General features: G+C 65.1%; 1 long non-coding RNA gene across 1 annotated transcript; it reads right to left on the bottom strand.

The window, feature by feature from the left end:
- Positions 1-545: 545 nt before the first annotated feature.
- LOC119111528 (uncharacterized) lies at positions 546-12,306 on the bottom strand. The gene is made up of 3 exons (XR_005095589.1): positions 12,212-12,306; positions 4,804-4,869; positions 546-610 (listed from the first exon to the last, which is right to left on the bottom strand). It is a non-coding gene; the product is annotated as an uncharacterized LOC119111528 (long non-coding RNA).
- Positions 12,307-14,157: the final 1,851 nt, after the last annotated feature.

The following is a 14,157-nucleotide window of genomic DNA, read 5'->3' as shown; positions in this document are numbered from 1 at the left end:
CGTTAGCGAATCCCAGCAAAAACTACGCGACACAGTGCGTGAAAAAAGCGACGTGACGACATCCGTCCGCTCCTGCTCTCCTCCCCCCAACTGCCCGCGCTGGCTCCGGTGCTGGCGCCGTCGCCTGTCCACCGCCGCTCCGCAGCGGCGGCCCCGCCCATCACCGCCTCCAGTCGGTTGGCTAGGCGGGGGTCACCACCGCTGATTAACGGCCTCCGGGGCCCACTCACCGGCTGCTGGCGACCGAGCGGCGCCGTCGACTCGGCCGACAGCAACGCTCCCAGCGGCGCCGTCGCTGCCAGACGCGTACGAGATGGTCCCGCGCTCTGGTACCGAAGCACACCCGGCCCGGCAGCGGCGTTCGTCGGGCCGCGCCACTTTTTGCCGCGGCGCGTCGCTTTTTGCCGCGCATGCCGCGCAAAAAACGGCCCGTCGCTCGCGCCCCGAAATGTGACTAGATTTTTGGCACGGTTCGCGGCGCGCAGTTTTATTTGGAGGCGGGCGGGCCGGTGGCGGCGATCGGCGCTCGCGTGCTCACCTGTCCTGGGCAGGCGGAGATTTGAACTTGCGTCGCTCGAATTTGTGCTATGAGGCAGGTAACGTAGTTGGCCTGGAGCAGAGAAATCATGTCAAACATGCCAGACAAACAGCACGACGACGCCAGGCAGTCGCACAACGCACGTTCTCCACTCAAATTAACCCGTCATTTTCGCCCATATTCACAGGCCAAACGGCCAGCGTGCACCTGACAGAACGACAGAATGACAGAATACAGAAACCTGGCAAAACCTGACAGAACAATACAGAACACCGCGACGCTATCGCGACCCATCCCGCGACCAACGGCACAGAACGAGCAACACGTCAGCCGCCCAGCGCCCCGCTGTGTAAGGGCGCGCTCCCTCCGGACGGCTCATCACCCCCCGGGGCACGGGGAACGCGCGCCGATCGGTCGCGCCGGCCGCCCGCCCGACCGGCCGGCCGGTGCGAACGACGACCGGCAAACAGCGCGGACGCGCGCCGCCGCCGCCACGCACGGCCGGCGCCCGCGGCGCACCGCTTCAAAACAGATTGCGACACGGCGCCGAGCGGCGGCGGCCCGCCGTGCAGCGGATGACGTCATCGGCCGCCGCCGGGCGCGTGCCCCGAGCCGCCCGCTGGGGAGCCGCGGGCGCCGCCGGCGGCCGGCCTCCGCTGAGCGCCCTGTGCCGGCCGGCCCACCGACCGACCGACGCGGCGCCGGCCAGCCCACGCGCGTTGGCGACGGGGCGACCCGGTCCGCGCTGGCTCGGCGGCCGCCCGGCGGCGACGCTCATTGCTATGCAGCGGCGCAGCGGCGGCCGGGTGCCCTGTCGTCGCCGGGAGGCGGGCGGAGGCCGGCACGGCCGTGCGGGGCGGCCACGCGTCCGATGGCGACTGCATGCGGGCGCAACCGCGAGCAGCACTGCGCAGGCGCAGTGACCGGCCGCCAGCAGCCGACCGAAGACGAGCCGCGGCCGCACATGCCCGAGGAGCTGAGGCTGGCAGTTCACGGGTCGGACCGGAGGTGGCGGCAAGGATCGTCATCAGAAGTCCCCACGTCTTCGCCTCATCGGATCAGTGCCGCCCAGGCTTCTATGCGTGTTCAGCTTCGTGTCAGCGGACGATGAACAGACATGAGTGGAGAGAAAACGCGCAGGTCAGGGGACACGTGTTCCACACGGGTCCGGGGGCAGCAGCACGGGATGTCGCTGGTCGGCGCCCGCCAGCACGTGCCATCTCATGGAGCCACTGCAATGCTGTAGGAACGAAACACCCGAAGCTGCAGCGAGAGCGGTCGCATGTCGAGATCACCCAAGATCACCTACTTCTAATCAACCTAACCGTGGGTGACTTGTAATCGATGTTTACGAAGTACATTCATGAAAGGTGGCAACATGCATTTGACGAAATAATAAAATATAAACAAAATGATAGTGAATGCGAGTGTTGATGGCCCCACAGACGGCCACATACATGCTGGCTGTCGCGACGCCGGTAACGAGAGGCTGAGATGCTGACGGAACCTCCGCGTCACCTTCTTTCCCCGCCGCCGGGCCGGGCGGCCGTCCACCGGTTGGGTCTCATCCACGCCCTGCCCTGGGGCGGCAGCGGTCGGCTGCAAGCCCACCAGCTGCCTGGCTCGCCCCCCCCCCCCGCCCCCGCGGCCCTGCAGGCCCACCAGCTGCCTGGCTCGCTCCGCCCCCCCCCCGCCCCCGCGGCCCTGCATGCGACAAGGGCGACGCCAACCCGCTGGGGCAGCTTAAACACTGGGACGGCACTTGGCCATTCATGCAAATGCATGGCTGCGGCCTGTGCACGCTCTTCTTTCCACATCTTCCCAAACTAATCACAGTCTCAACTGGCGTTCAGACTACGAACCGTGCAACCTTCTCACTCGCATCAGCAGAACAAACATAGGCCTAGTGCCTGCCATCAGTTTGAAGTGCAGGAGGTGATACCCAAAAACAAGGCTAAAGTGCCGATCTTTGGTCGGAATGATGGCGGAATCTTGTCCTAGTCAAGACTATCAGTCAAAAGCCTTGGTTTAGGCTGGGTCCAGCATGCCTGAGCGCGTAACCAGAGCATATTTATAATGTGGAAATAAATCATTACGAAACCACCGTAATAACACTGCCACACATACGCGTCATAAGTGAAAGGTTTAGAGCAAAGTTTGAAGGTTGCATGGGTGAGTGTGATCTACATAAGTTATGACATTCAAATGCATTGACATGCATCGTAACAAAATTTCATCCGGTCCAAGGTTACGACATACTTTAGAAAGGCACAAACGTGGGCTCTAAAATTCGGTCATGAAGCATCTAGAGTGCCTGAATGGAAGCATCGCCAATGGTATGCGGCCACGCCACCGACGGCGGCGCTGAGGCAGCAGCGTAGCTTTGGACCGCCAGGCCAGGCAACACGACCAAATGGTTTCAATGTATCTTCCGCGCCCACTTGGCTTAGGCGACAAACGGGCCTCCGTGTGAGAGACTCATATGACACAACTCGGGCCGCAAGTCACGCTTAGTCCATGTCCAAATGCCGAAGCTCCGACTTTGAGATCAGGTTCAGAGTTTCGCAAAATGAGTTGGGGACGCATAATTATTGTTTAAGTGAGGGGAAGGGGGGGGGGGGGCTGGACCCCAACTGACTATAACGCTGTAAGTTGGCAATACGACCAAAATAATATGCGTCATGATACCGTGCCAGGTCTTTAAAACGTACCTTCTCCCGAAACAATGAACACTTTGAGCATTAAGATGTTTATTAACACCTTACACGGGGGACTCGAGAACAGAGTCACTTGGAGGGAGACGTAATCACGAGGAACATTCACGGATGGAGGCAGGGTGGAGAGAGTAGCAGACTCGCCCTCCCTGGACAGACGGAGGTAGGGTGGAGAGAGTAGCAGACTCGCTCTCTCTGGACAGACGGAGGTAGGGTGGAGAGATTAGCAGACTCGCTCCCTCTAGACAGGCGGAGGTACGATGGAGAGAGTAGCAGACTCGCCCTCCCTGGACAGACGGAGGTAGGGTGGCGAGATTAGCGGACTCGCCCTCTCTGCTAATAAGTGACATCAGCCTTGTGGTGCCACATAGGACTGCCATAAAAAATCCCGTTCATCACACACCATCCCAACTGTTCACACAATCCTCGCCACCCTAAAAGTCCCCACGCACTAAATCTATACATGATCTGAAACCCTTTTTGTCAGGAACTTTTGCCAGGAACAACACGAGCCGGCAAAACGGCCCGATGTCCTGCACACACCGACACGCCGCGTCCCTGCCCCTGAGCCGTGCTTGGTGTCCAGCCAGCCGTCCGCCATCACCGTCATAGCTGCCGGCCGCCGACGGCCGGCTGGGTTATGGACAGCTAGTGGGCTGCTCCCGGCGCGCCACGCTGGGTCGGCCGCCGCGCCGCCGCCGCCGCCAGCGGGGGACGGGCGCGCCGCGCCGGCCCGGTCGGCAGCGGGAGCGGAAGCGCCCCGCCCGGCGCCGGTGGCCAGACACCGCCCACCGCCACACGGCCGCGCCACTCCAGCCGTGGCACGCGTGGCCCGCGACGGCGGCCATGCGCGCTGTTCCGCGGCAAACAGGCGGAGAGGCTGAGACGTATGTCGTCCGCAGCGGCGGCGATCGGCGCGTTCGTCACCAGCCAGCCGCTTGCGCAAGAGCCGACCGTATCACGGCGGTGGTTTGTTTGCTGTTGGACAGCGAGCCGGGCGGACTTCCGATCGGATCGGTCGGATTGGGTCGGGACGGACCGGGTCGGGGTCGGGTCGGGTCGGGTCAGGTCGGGTCGGGTCGGATTGGACCAGGCCGGGTCCTACAGGGTCGGGGCCGGGCTGGGCCGGGCCGGGCCGAGCCGAGCCGGGCCGGGCCGGGTCGGGCCGGGTCGGGCCGGGTCGGGGCCGGGTCGGGCCGGGTCGGGCCGGGTCGGGCGGGCCGGGCCGGGCCGGGCCGGGCCGGGCCGGGTCGAGTCGGGCCAGGCCGGGCCCGGGGGTCGGGTCGGGTCGGGTCGGGTCGGGTCGGGTCGGGTCGGGTCGGGTCGGGTCGGGTCGGGTCGGGTCGGGCCGGGCCGGGCCGGGCCGGGCCGGGTCGGGCCGGGCCGGGCCGAGCCCGGGGTTCGGGCCGGGTCAGGCCGGGTCGGGCCGGGTCGGGCCGGGCCGGGTCGGGTCGGGCCGGGTCGGGCCGGGTCGGGCCGGGTCGGGCCAGGCCGGGCCGGCCGGGCTGGGTGACGCCTCCAAGCGGGGCCGGGGCCGACCGCTGTGCTCACCTGGCAGTGGTCACCGGCGACCGCTCGTGAGGCGGCTCAGCGGCCAGCGCCGCACGGCCAGGCACCCTGCAACAGTCGGGAGACGCCGGTCACACACTGACGCCGGAGCGCGCGGCGCCGCACAGCACGGCACGAGGTCATCGGCTGGTTGCCGGAGCCTGGACACCACATGAGAGGTCACCGGCGCGAACCGGGGGGGGGGGGGGAGGGGGCGCGGCGTGGTGCGGCGCGCGTGGCCCTGCGGAGAGAGCGGGGTCGCGGGATGGCGCAGCCGGTCACCCGAGATCGAGAGCCAGACTACAGGGAAAGGAAAGCGTGCGGGAGAGCGGAGAGCTTCGCCGCCACGGCTCGACGCAGAGCCACGGCCCGGGAAAAGGGAGCGTGGATGGGCAGCCGGGCTGGATGACGCTGACTGGATGAGAACAAACGATCACCACAGACAATGGCTGCGCGAGCCCACATGTGGCTGCAACAAAGTTATTTCATCATCGAAATCTTTTGAAATAAAACCATCGAAGACCCTTCAAGGCATGTGGATGTTGTGTGGCTGTCACCACGCCGCTGGAGCCTGCGATTTTCGGACGTGCGGAAGGGCTGGGACAATGCGGGACGACACGGACGTTATTCGGTACAACACTGTGGTGATTTCCCAGCGATTTTCCCGCCGCAGGCTGACGCCAGAGAGCGCCGCGTGCCCACTTCGCGACGGAGCTCCGGCGAAACATCGGCGCACCGGACGGCGGCGAGGAAAACTCACGGGACCAGCACGCAAAGCCGCGTTTTTCGCGGCCCATTGTGCAAAAGGAAAGTAACCGTTTGGATAGCGTGGAAGGACGTCAGAGGTTCGAACCGGTCCGGTCAGGTCCCGCTGGCCGCCCGATACAACTGCAGGTGATCCACAGATTACTTTACGCCGCATTCCCCGTTACTTACGATCGCTCGCTGCGGTCGCACGTATCCACGCCGTCACCAGCAGACCCCCGCGGAGCCAGCGTGGGCGACACAAACACCACTGCCCCCAAAACGAGCTTTCCATCACCCTCCTAACGAGCCCCCACCGCCCGGCAACCTGAGCACCCCTGAGCACCGGAGAGCACCAACCCTGAGCACCGGAGAGCACCAACCCTGAGCACCGGAGAAACAGCACGGCCCGACTGTTCTCAGACAAGATTTTTGAGGACAACTGACACCTCTAATGTACGGTTCCTACCCATCAGTTTTGACTTTTTTCGTGGGTTGGGTCTCTCATTCGTGGAGTTTGAATTTTCCAATGACTTCTGTCTCCTTCGCGGCTAAGGCAAAGACATTCAGGTCTCACCTCGGACAAACACCACACCACACCAAGCCCTGCCCTTCAGCACGGCGTCGACAGCGCTCCGCCAGCCGGCGCCGAGCCGCCTCCCGCAGCGGAGCCGCGGCGACGGCCCGCCCCCGCGGCGGCGCGCGCCGCTCGCGCTCGGTCCGGCTGGGCGTACGGGCCGGCCAGCCGGGCCGCCGCCGGCGCCGCCAGCCGTCTCTGCGCGGCCCGGCGCGCCGTGCAGGCGTGCCGTGCCGGTGCGGCTGCACCGGCGCCGGGTCCGGGGGCAGGGCGCGGTCGGCGCCGGAGGCCCGCCGCCGCCAGCCGCCCCGGCCCGTGACGGACGGCGAGGTGACGCGCCGCTGAGAAAGTCGCCCCTGACGTTTGAATGGGGGTGCCGCGTCCGCAGGGTTACGCGGATTGCGGTGCCCGGTTCGTTTTGTTCGCGATGTGAATGTGCGGACGGCGTAATTGCGGTGTAAGCACGTCTGAACGGGCGCTGCGTGCGTGCGTTACGCTTGGGCAGGTTCTACGTTCGCCGTGTCAACCACCAAGCGACTGGAACATCCGCACGATTGGCAAACACTGATCAAGACAAGGCGGATCGCAGCCGAACCCCGCCGCGACCAACCAACACGGCGAACTCGTCCTCCAAACAGCCGCGCGTCACGACATCCCGGGGGCAGGGGTGCCCCCCGACCGCACCCGTCAGCAAGCTCTCACCAGCCCGCCAGAGCGCGCTCGCCCCGATAGCGGCCCTGTGCGGCGGGCGGCTCGTGTCAACACGGGCCGCCCGGCCGTCGGGCAAACAGGTGCCCGGCCGGCCAGCCGCGGGCAGCGGGCCGCCAGGCGGCCGGCGCTCAAACGGCCGACGACAAACAACGGCGAAACGGGCGAGCCAACACACGGTTATACAGCCCGAGCGGGTGGCCGACGACTGGAGTGTACTCGGCGGAGGCGGGGCGGCCGCGCGAGCAGGGACATTGGCTGTGATTTGGCGGTCCGCCCGCGGAGGGAGCCCTGAGCCAGCGTCAGCGCCGCGCGGGGCGAGCGGAGGGCTGAGGCGCGGGCCGCTCCGCGCGATCGGACGCGGCCGAAAGCCCGCTCCGCCATGAGCTGCCGGGAGGCCGCAGAGAGATCGACACATTTCGGCTAGACGAGAGCTTACCAGCCGTGGCCCAACGACCGCCGACTACGCCCCTCTCGGTGGTAATCCACACACCCCTCTCCCGTCCGCCCGTTCGACCTGGGCGACCGGTCCGCGGCCCGGCCGGGGGCGTCTGCGGCGCGTCAGATGTTGACTGACCGGCGCAGCCTTCCGTGCAACGCATCGCGGCGGCGATCGAAGCCGAGTCACGCCACGCCAGCCGAGCCCGGCAGCTACCGGGGACGGCGGCGGGCGCGCACACGACCGGAGCGCCGCCGCCGACCGCCCAGCAGGCCGCCGCGTGCGCCGAGTGCCGCCCGATGGCACGCGATGACCCATATGCGGGCGGAGAGCACGCGGCAAGGGACTGGGCAACCGTGATTGGGGGAGGGGGAGCGAGTTTCCTGCAGTTGGGCGGCCACGGCGCAGGCTCGCGCGGCGACGCGGCCGCACATCGGAGGTGCCTTTGAGCAGCCGCGCTCCAACCGACCCCTGCCCGGCCCGGTGACGAAGCCGTGAGTCAGCCGGCGCCGGCCACGCCGTGCGTGCGCGCGAGTGCGCTGACACACCTGCCCTGCGGCCCGGAAGGGCGCCCGCCCATGCGCCACTCCAGCCGAAGCCGGAGCCGGAGCCGGAGCCGGAGCTGGCTGGCCGTCGGTCGGGGGTCCGGCCGAGCCGGAGCCCATGTCACCGTGGCCCGCTAATCCGGCACTGAATGGCCCTCCAAGGCTGCGGCGCGCGTCTGCCCGGCGGGACAAAGCGGCGACCGGCAGCAAATTACAGGCCGCTTCGGACCGCCCGTCGCTGCGCAGATTGCGCACACACGCCGCGTTTCACGGGCCACGCCGCGCCATTCACACATCGTCGCCTGTCGACGCGGACCTCAGAGCGGTGGCGCGGCCGTCTCACGCGCGAGCTGGCATCGGAGCGACGCGTCGCCGGCGGGGCGCGCCGCGCTCCGGGCCTGCCGGGTCTCCGCGGCGGGCGAGTCCGCCGGGTCCGCCGACATAGGGCTGAGCTGGAGTCTCGGCGGCGGCGGGCGGCATGCCACCTCATGATAGGGTCAGCCGTCGCGCTCGGAAACATCGAACACGGACGAACCGGGTGCAAGCAGACGGCCGGCCGCCGCTCGGATTTCTGGGCGTCCGCCGCATGACCGTGCACACCTCTAGTCCGGGCGGGTTCCCAGCGGCCGTGCGCACCTCGCCGGCGCTCCAGTGAACGGGATATGGGGCCGTCGGTCCTCCGGCGCCGGCTGGCGGGCACCGGAGCCGGCAGTTTTTCTTGTGTCACCGGCCTCGAACCGCTGCGTAACGGCGGCACTCGCGCGAGTCCGCCGGCCGTGACGCCACCGTCACCCACCCTTCCGTGGGGTGACGCGCGCGCGCACGCGCGCCACCGCCGATAGCCGCCAAGCCGACCGATTGGCGTAACAAGGTCAGCGACCGCGCGCGCGCGCTGGCCGGCCGCGGGCCGTGGCCAGAAAAACGGCGCGCCGGCCGCGGGCAGCGGCGCTCCGCCGACCGCACAGAAACACACAGACCTGAGCGCCCTCTCAGGAGAGACGCCCCTGAGCGACGGCGCAGCGGCGGGCAGCCCACGGAGGCGGCGCTCGCGCCGGCCGCCGGCAGCGGCCCGGTCGGTGCCGTGGGTCAAGGTCGATGCGACCAGGTCAAGCGACCGTCCGCCCGTCGGTGTCCTTCAGACCCACGCGGAAGAGGTGCGGGGCCGAGGTCGCCCTGGCGGCGCCGTCCGCAACTGGGCGGGCGGCGGGACCCGGCCGCCAGCAGGCCGCCTGACCTGGCCTGACCCGCAGCCCGGCCGGCGGCGGGACGCCGGCCCGTCCGGACGCGATTCTCCCCCCCCCCCCCCGCCACCGCACGAATGCAAATGCTTCTGGTCCGGCTCCGTGTTCGCGACCTCTGCGAAGGGCAGGAAGCGATCCGCCACCCGATAAGGCGGCCAGAGCCGCATGATTTATGTATCGGAGCGGGCAGCCGGTGTAGCTAGCCGGCACAATAGCCGCCGGGCGACTGGACCGACGGCGGCGGCTTGTGCAGGATCGGACCGGACCTACGCGGCGCTAAGATGTGGACTCCGCTGCGGCGGCGTTTCGGCAGAAGATGGTGGTGGTGGCGGTGGTGATGGTGATGGTGATGGTGATGGTGATGGTGATGGTGATTGATGGTGATCGGAGGGGGACGGCGGGGAGGGGGGGGGAGGCACTTGCCTCATCCTTCTCGCCGCACTTTCAGCAGGTCAATGGCTCCTCCCACATACAGCTCCCCTAACTAAGCGTTTTTCCGACGTCCGGTGTTCGAGGCACGATCAAAAATAGCCTTTAATCCGACGACTGACAAAAGTATCGATACCAGACCGCTGGGCAGCATTAACTGTATGCGATTCTTAGATGGGCCAAATGAGAATCAAAGAACGTCTCAGTGGTCTTTTATAGTGCTCACGGAAGCACAGTATACACCGAAGCGCAGTAAGCGTGTCAGTACATCTCTGTTGACGGCAGACTAATGAAGCCGTGATAATATACGTGGCTGATATCACTCTGCACATGACGCCAAAACAAATGCAAATGACACCCCTAGTTTTTAAATCTTATAGAAATAAAACGTATCATACATGAGAATGTCCTACCTTAGCCAGTTTGGCAAGCAGACGTAAACGATGTTTGGCGTTCGCGTTCTTATTTACACATGACATTGCTGGAACCTTGGGTGGCTTTGGACCAGGCGACCAAAGCTAACGAGATTGGTACATTGGAAATGGTTTGCGTGTTTGCTGACTGTGACGCAAGCATTGCAAACCCCGATCAATTTTGGGTGAACGTTGGCGATAACGGACTGGGCTATGTGACAGTGCAGCTTTCGCGGCCCACTTTTTCCTAGCGCAGGCCACAGCGCGTTACATTTGCGGTCGCTTTCGGGAAAAAAATGTTACGTTGACGACAGCCCTGTATCCGACTGGCCGGCCGCCGGCAGCCGACGCCACTCCTTAAAACCGTCCCCAAAACGGGCAGGTGCCGCTTTGGCACACGATGGCGTGTCAGTCTGCGCACACAGGGCCACGGCTCTGTCCTCGGTGCGAATCATTGTCTCATGCTGCTGCGACGCCCCGTGTCGACATGTGGGCCCAGTTTTGAGCTGCGGTCCTCCAGCTTTTTGTGGCAGCATGCAAACATGTTATTCCGAAAAGGAAAATGCAATTACGGTTATATTGTAACCCAGCAGCCACAGGAACGCGCTGTGTAATCAAATAACCTGCACTCAAATGCACCGATGCCGTTGCTTCACAGCTTTTCAAGATTCATAGATCTAGATAGATTTAGATATATTTATAGATATAGATTTAGACCCTTTCGTGGCTCAAAGCTACATGGCAGCAAGATCAGTGGCTGAAGAGATGTAAGCTCGGCAACAGCGTGACTGGCCAGGTCGGACAGGGCCTCCGAAGTCACACAATGACCGGTTAGTTGACGTTTCAGCCAGTTTGCCCACCGGCCTCGATCGTAGCAGCGACGAAACACGGCCAACAGCCGCCGCCGCTTTGGGCTGGAGCCGCAACACAGCATCCCAGAGGAGCACCGACGCCGCGCGCCCACTGCGGGGCCTTTGAGGCCGGCTGGACGGCAGTCCGCACAGCCCTGTGTGCTCCGGCTGACACGGCCTGGTTTGTTCTGGCCGGTGTGCTCCGGCTAACACGGCCCGGTGTGCTCCGGCTGACACGGCCCGGTTTGCTCTGGCCGGCGTGCTCCGGCTAATACAGCCCGGTGTGCTCAGGCTAATACAGCCCGGTGTGCTCCGGCTAATACGGCCCGGCGTGCTCCGGTAATACAGCCCGGTCTGCTCTGGCTGACATGGCCCGTTCTGCTCTGGCTGACACGGCCCGGTGTGCTCCGACTGACACGGACCGATGGGCTCCGGCTGACACGGCCCGGTCTGCTCCAGCTGACACGGCCCCGACAGCCAGGCCGCCGCCGCCGCCGCCGCCGTCCGCACGTATGCATCATTCATAACCGGACCGCGGCGGAGGTAACAGCGGCGGCGGCGACCGGCACGCGGCGCAGCGCACGTGGCCGCGGTTCCTCTGACGCACGCCGACGTCACCGACAGTCGGCGACGCGCCGTTCTGGCGCCGGCAACGCACCGACGCGACGCGACGCGGCGTGAGGGGGGGGGGGGGGGGGCGTGCCGACGAAGCGGCGCACAGCGACGGCGGGATCAGCGGAGGGCGGCGCGGGAGCCGGCGGCGCCACCCAGCCGCGGGCGACGCTGAGCCGACCACGGCGCTCCGGCCGGCGCGGCAAAAACGGCGCACGACGGCCAGCCTGGCGGTCGACGGCTGGGAGACCCGACGGCCCGGGGGGGGGGAGGGGGGGGGGGGCACGGCGCGCCAGACTGGTGTCAGACCCGGCTGGGCCGGCAGAGAACGCGCGCCGCGCGTCCCATCACACACCGCACCACACCCCGTTTCCTTCTTGCGGCAAATCGGGCCAAACCTGGCAAATATCTCACGATAGAGCGGCCCAAGCCACGCACGCACGACGCAGTCAGATCCGCGCTGCGAGCGAAGAACCGCAAGCTAAGGAAACCGGGCACTGTAGACGACATGACTGGACTACAGCTCGTGGGTTCGACCCTTTCCAGTACCTCTGTTTCGGCTCCATGCCGCACTTGGAATGCCCTATCATGCCGCTCGTGACCACAGCGGTCCATAAGATGCAACGCTAAAAAGTCCGGGGCCAATATGTGTCAACACTGGACACCAGTCACGTCCGCAAGCAAACACCACCAGCATCAGAGGAACCGACCGCGACCGAATGCCACCTGCCGTTGGCGGCGTACTAAAGAGCGCAGACCGGGACCTGCGCTGACCGGCCCAACAAAGCGGAGAGCGGGCGCCGCCAGCTGGCGGCCCAGGCCGGCGAGCGGCGCCGGCAGCGGCCGTCCTACCTGTCAGCGGCGAGACCGAGGTCGCCGCGTCGGCAGCGCCGGGCTGTCACTGCTGAGTGCCGCCGCGCCGCCGGACCGCCGCCGTCCGATATTGCTCACCCATTTCTCGGTACACGGCGCTCCGGGACGGCGCCGCAGCGAGACTGACGAGGGAGCTGCGGCCGCCCGCCGCCAGGCGGCCGGGCGGCGCTGGCGGCGCTGGCGGCGCGGCAGTCAGCTGACTGCGCGAACGGCGGCAGCGGGACGGAGCCGGACCGGGACCGGGCGCGGTGCGAGGGGCCGGGCGGCCGGACCGGCGGAAGGGAACGGCAGGAGACGAGGTTGGACGAGGTGGAACCGAAAAACGAGCAGGAGATGAGGTGGAGATAAAGCGGAACAGAGCGGGAGCGATGGGGGACGAGCTGAGCGGGAACAGGCGAGTTGTAGACCAGTTGGAGCCAAGGAGACGAAGCGGAACCGTAAGGGAACTGAGAGCGAGCGAAACTGAACCAAGTTGGTGCTCTCCCGAAGGCAGAGCGGTGTATGTACCCGCACCAATCACCCGCAGACATGGGCCTTACCGCAATCGCAAACACGCACGCACGCACACGCACACGCACACAACATACGCACACACACACACACACGAACGCACGAACGCACGCACGGAAGAGGGCATGGGCAACGTTCCTCGCAATTATCAAATAAGATCAACCCGGTATTTTTATCCGACATATTTGAAACTTAACAACGCTTTCGTAATATCAAACACATCTCCACCATGAAGGCCTTGCGCTGTTCACAATTCAAAAGGGATACACAGTTCACGTTCAGCCGTCCTTGTCATGTCCACAAAACCCATGGGCGATGACAGCAGATAGCAGCACTAGTAATTATCTCTCCTACCCGATGAGCGCGACAGCCCATAATTGTAGGAGAGTCTATTACCCCCGCCACTCCGAAACGGAGCCTCGTGACCGGCGGAGGGTTTACGACATCGGTCTCAACCCGCTCGGACTTGGCTGAGATAAAGACGTTGGAAATAATCTGGATTCGTTCAGAAGCCCGGGTTCAAAGTCGATCGCTGGTCTCGTTTTGCCAGAAAGCGGGCGTTCGCAGATTGGATGCGACCGGCGCAACCAGGCTTCATTACAATGATTTGAGCGCGGAACAAAAAGTGGACACGAACCTCTCGGCCAGGTGGACGGCATACGTTTGATCCGATCGCTGATTGACAAGCGGAGTTAATGTGTCAATGCAGATGAATTGGAATTGCGTATAGGCAGTTGCCTGCTGCACGAGAAGTCACGAACGCTCACCAGCCATCGCTGCATGAAATATCGTACGAAATCACCGTACCTTCACTGGCGAGTCGTGTGCAGAAGCTAGGAAATGAGGTGGGACAAGTATTTGACGGCTTTTGCACGGGCACGAGACATCTCATGCAGCATCCCGATACGTAGACTTTTTGGACTGTTTTCTGCAACACGAAGAGGAAGTAATCTCCAACTCAAACATGTGCTGGAACTATGACCAACGCCCCGGTTCCAGGAACTGCGGGCCGCCGCGCAATGCCCGATAAGCTGAGCCGGACACCGGTCCACCCTCCCGCATTCTCTCCACGAGCTGCCTTTCGGCACAAGGCGGGCCCGTCCCAGCGGAGAGCACGAGCCGGTCCGTACAGCCTCGCGTCACGTACGCTGCGGTTGTACAGTCTCGCGGCTGCGTCCCACCACCACGTCCCACACGCTGGCCAGCCGGGCTGACGGGCGCCGGCTATGGCCTGTATCCTCCGGTGCGAGTCCTGCCCTGGGCGGGACGCGGCGCGCGCGTCCAAGAACGGAACAAGTAAGGAGGGGAACGAGCGCGGGCCCGCACCAGGATCCTGTCGCGGCGTCTCTGCGAATCACTCATCCCCCGACGCACATTCAACGACCACACGGCGTTCGGCAAACGTGGAAGGGTCC

Source organism: Pollicipes pollicipes, unplaced genomic scaffold (genome assembly GCF_011947565.3).
Source record: "Pollicipes pollicipes isolate AB1234 unplaced genomic scaffold, Ppol_2.1 Scaffold_2555;HRSCAF=2994_pilon_pilon_pilon, whole genome shotgun sequence".
Lineage (NCBI taxonomy): Eukaryota > Metazoa > Arthropoda > Thecostraca > Pollicipedomorpha > Pollicipedidae > Pollicipes > Pollicipes pollicipes.
This window is presented reverse-complemented; position numbering and strand designations above follow the sequence as displayed.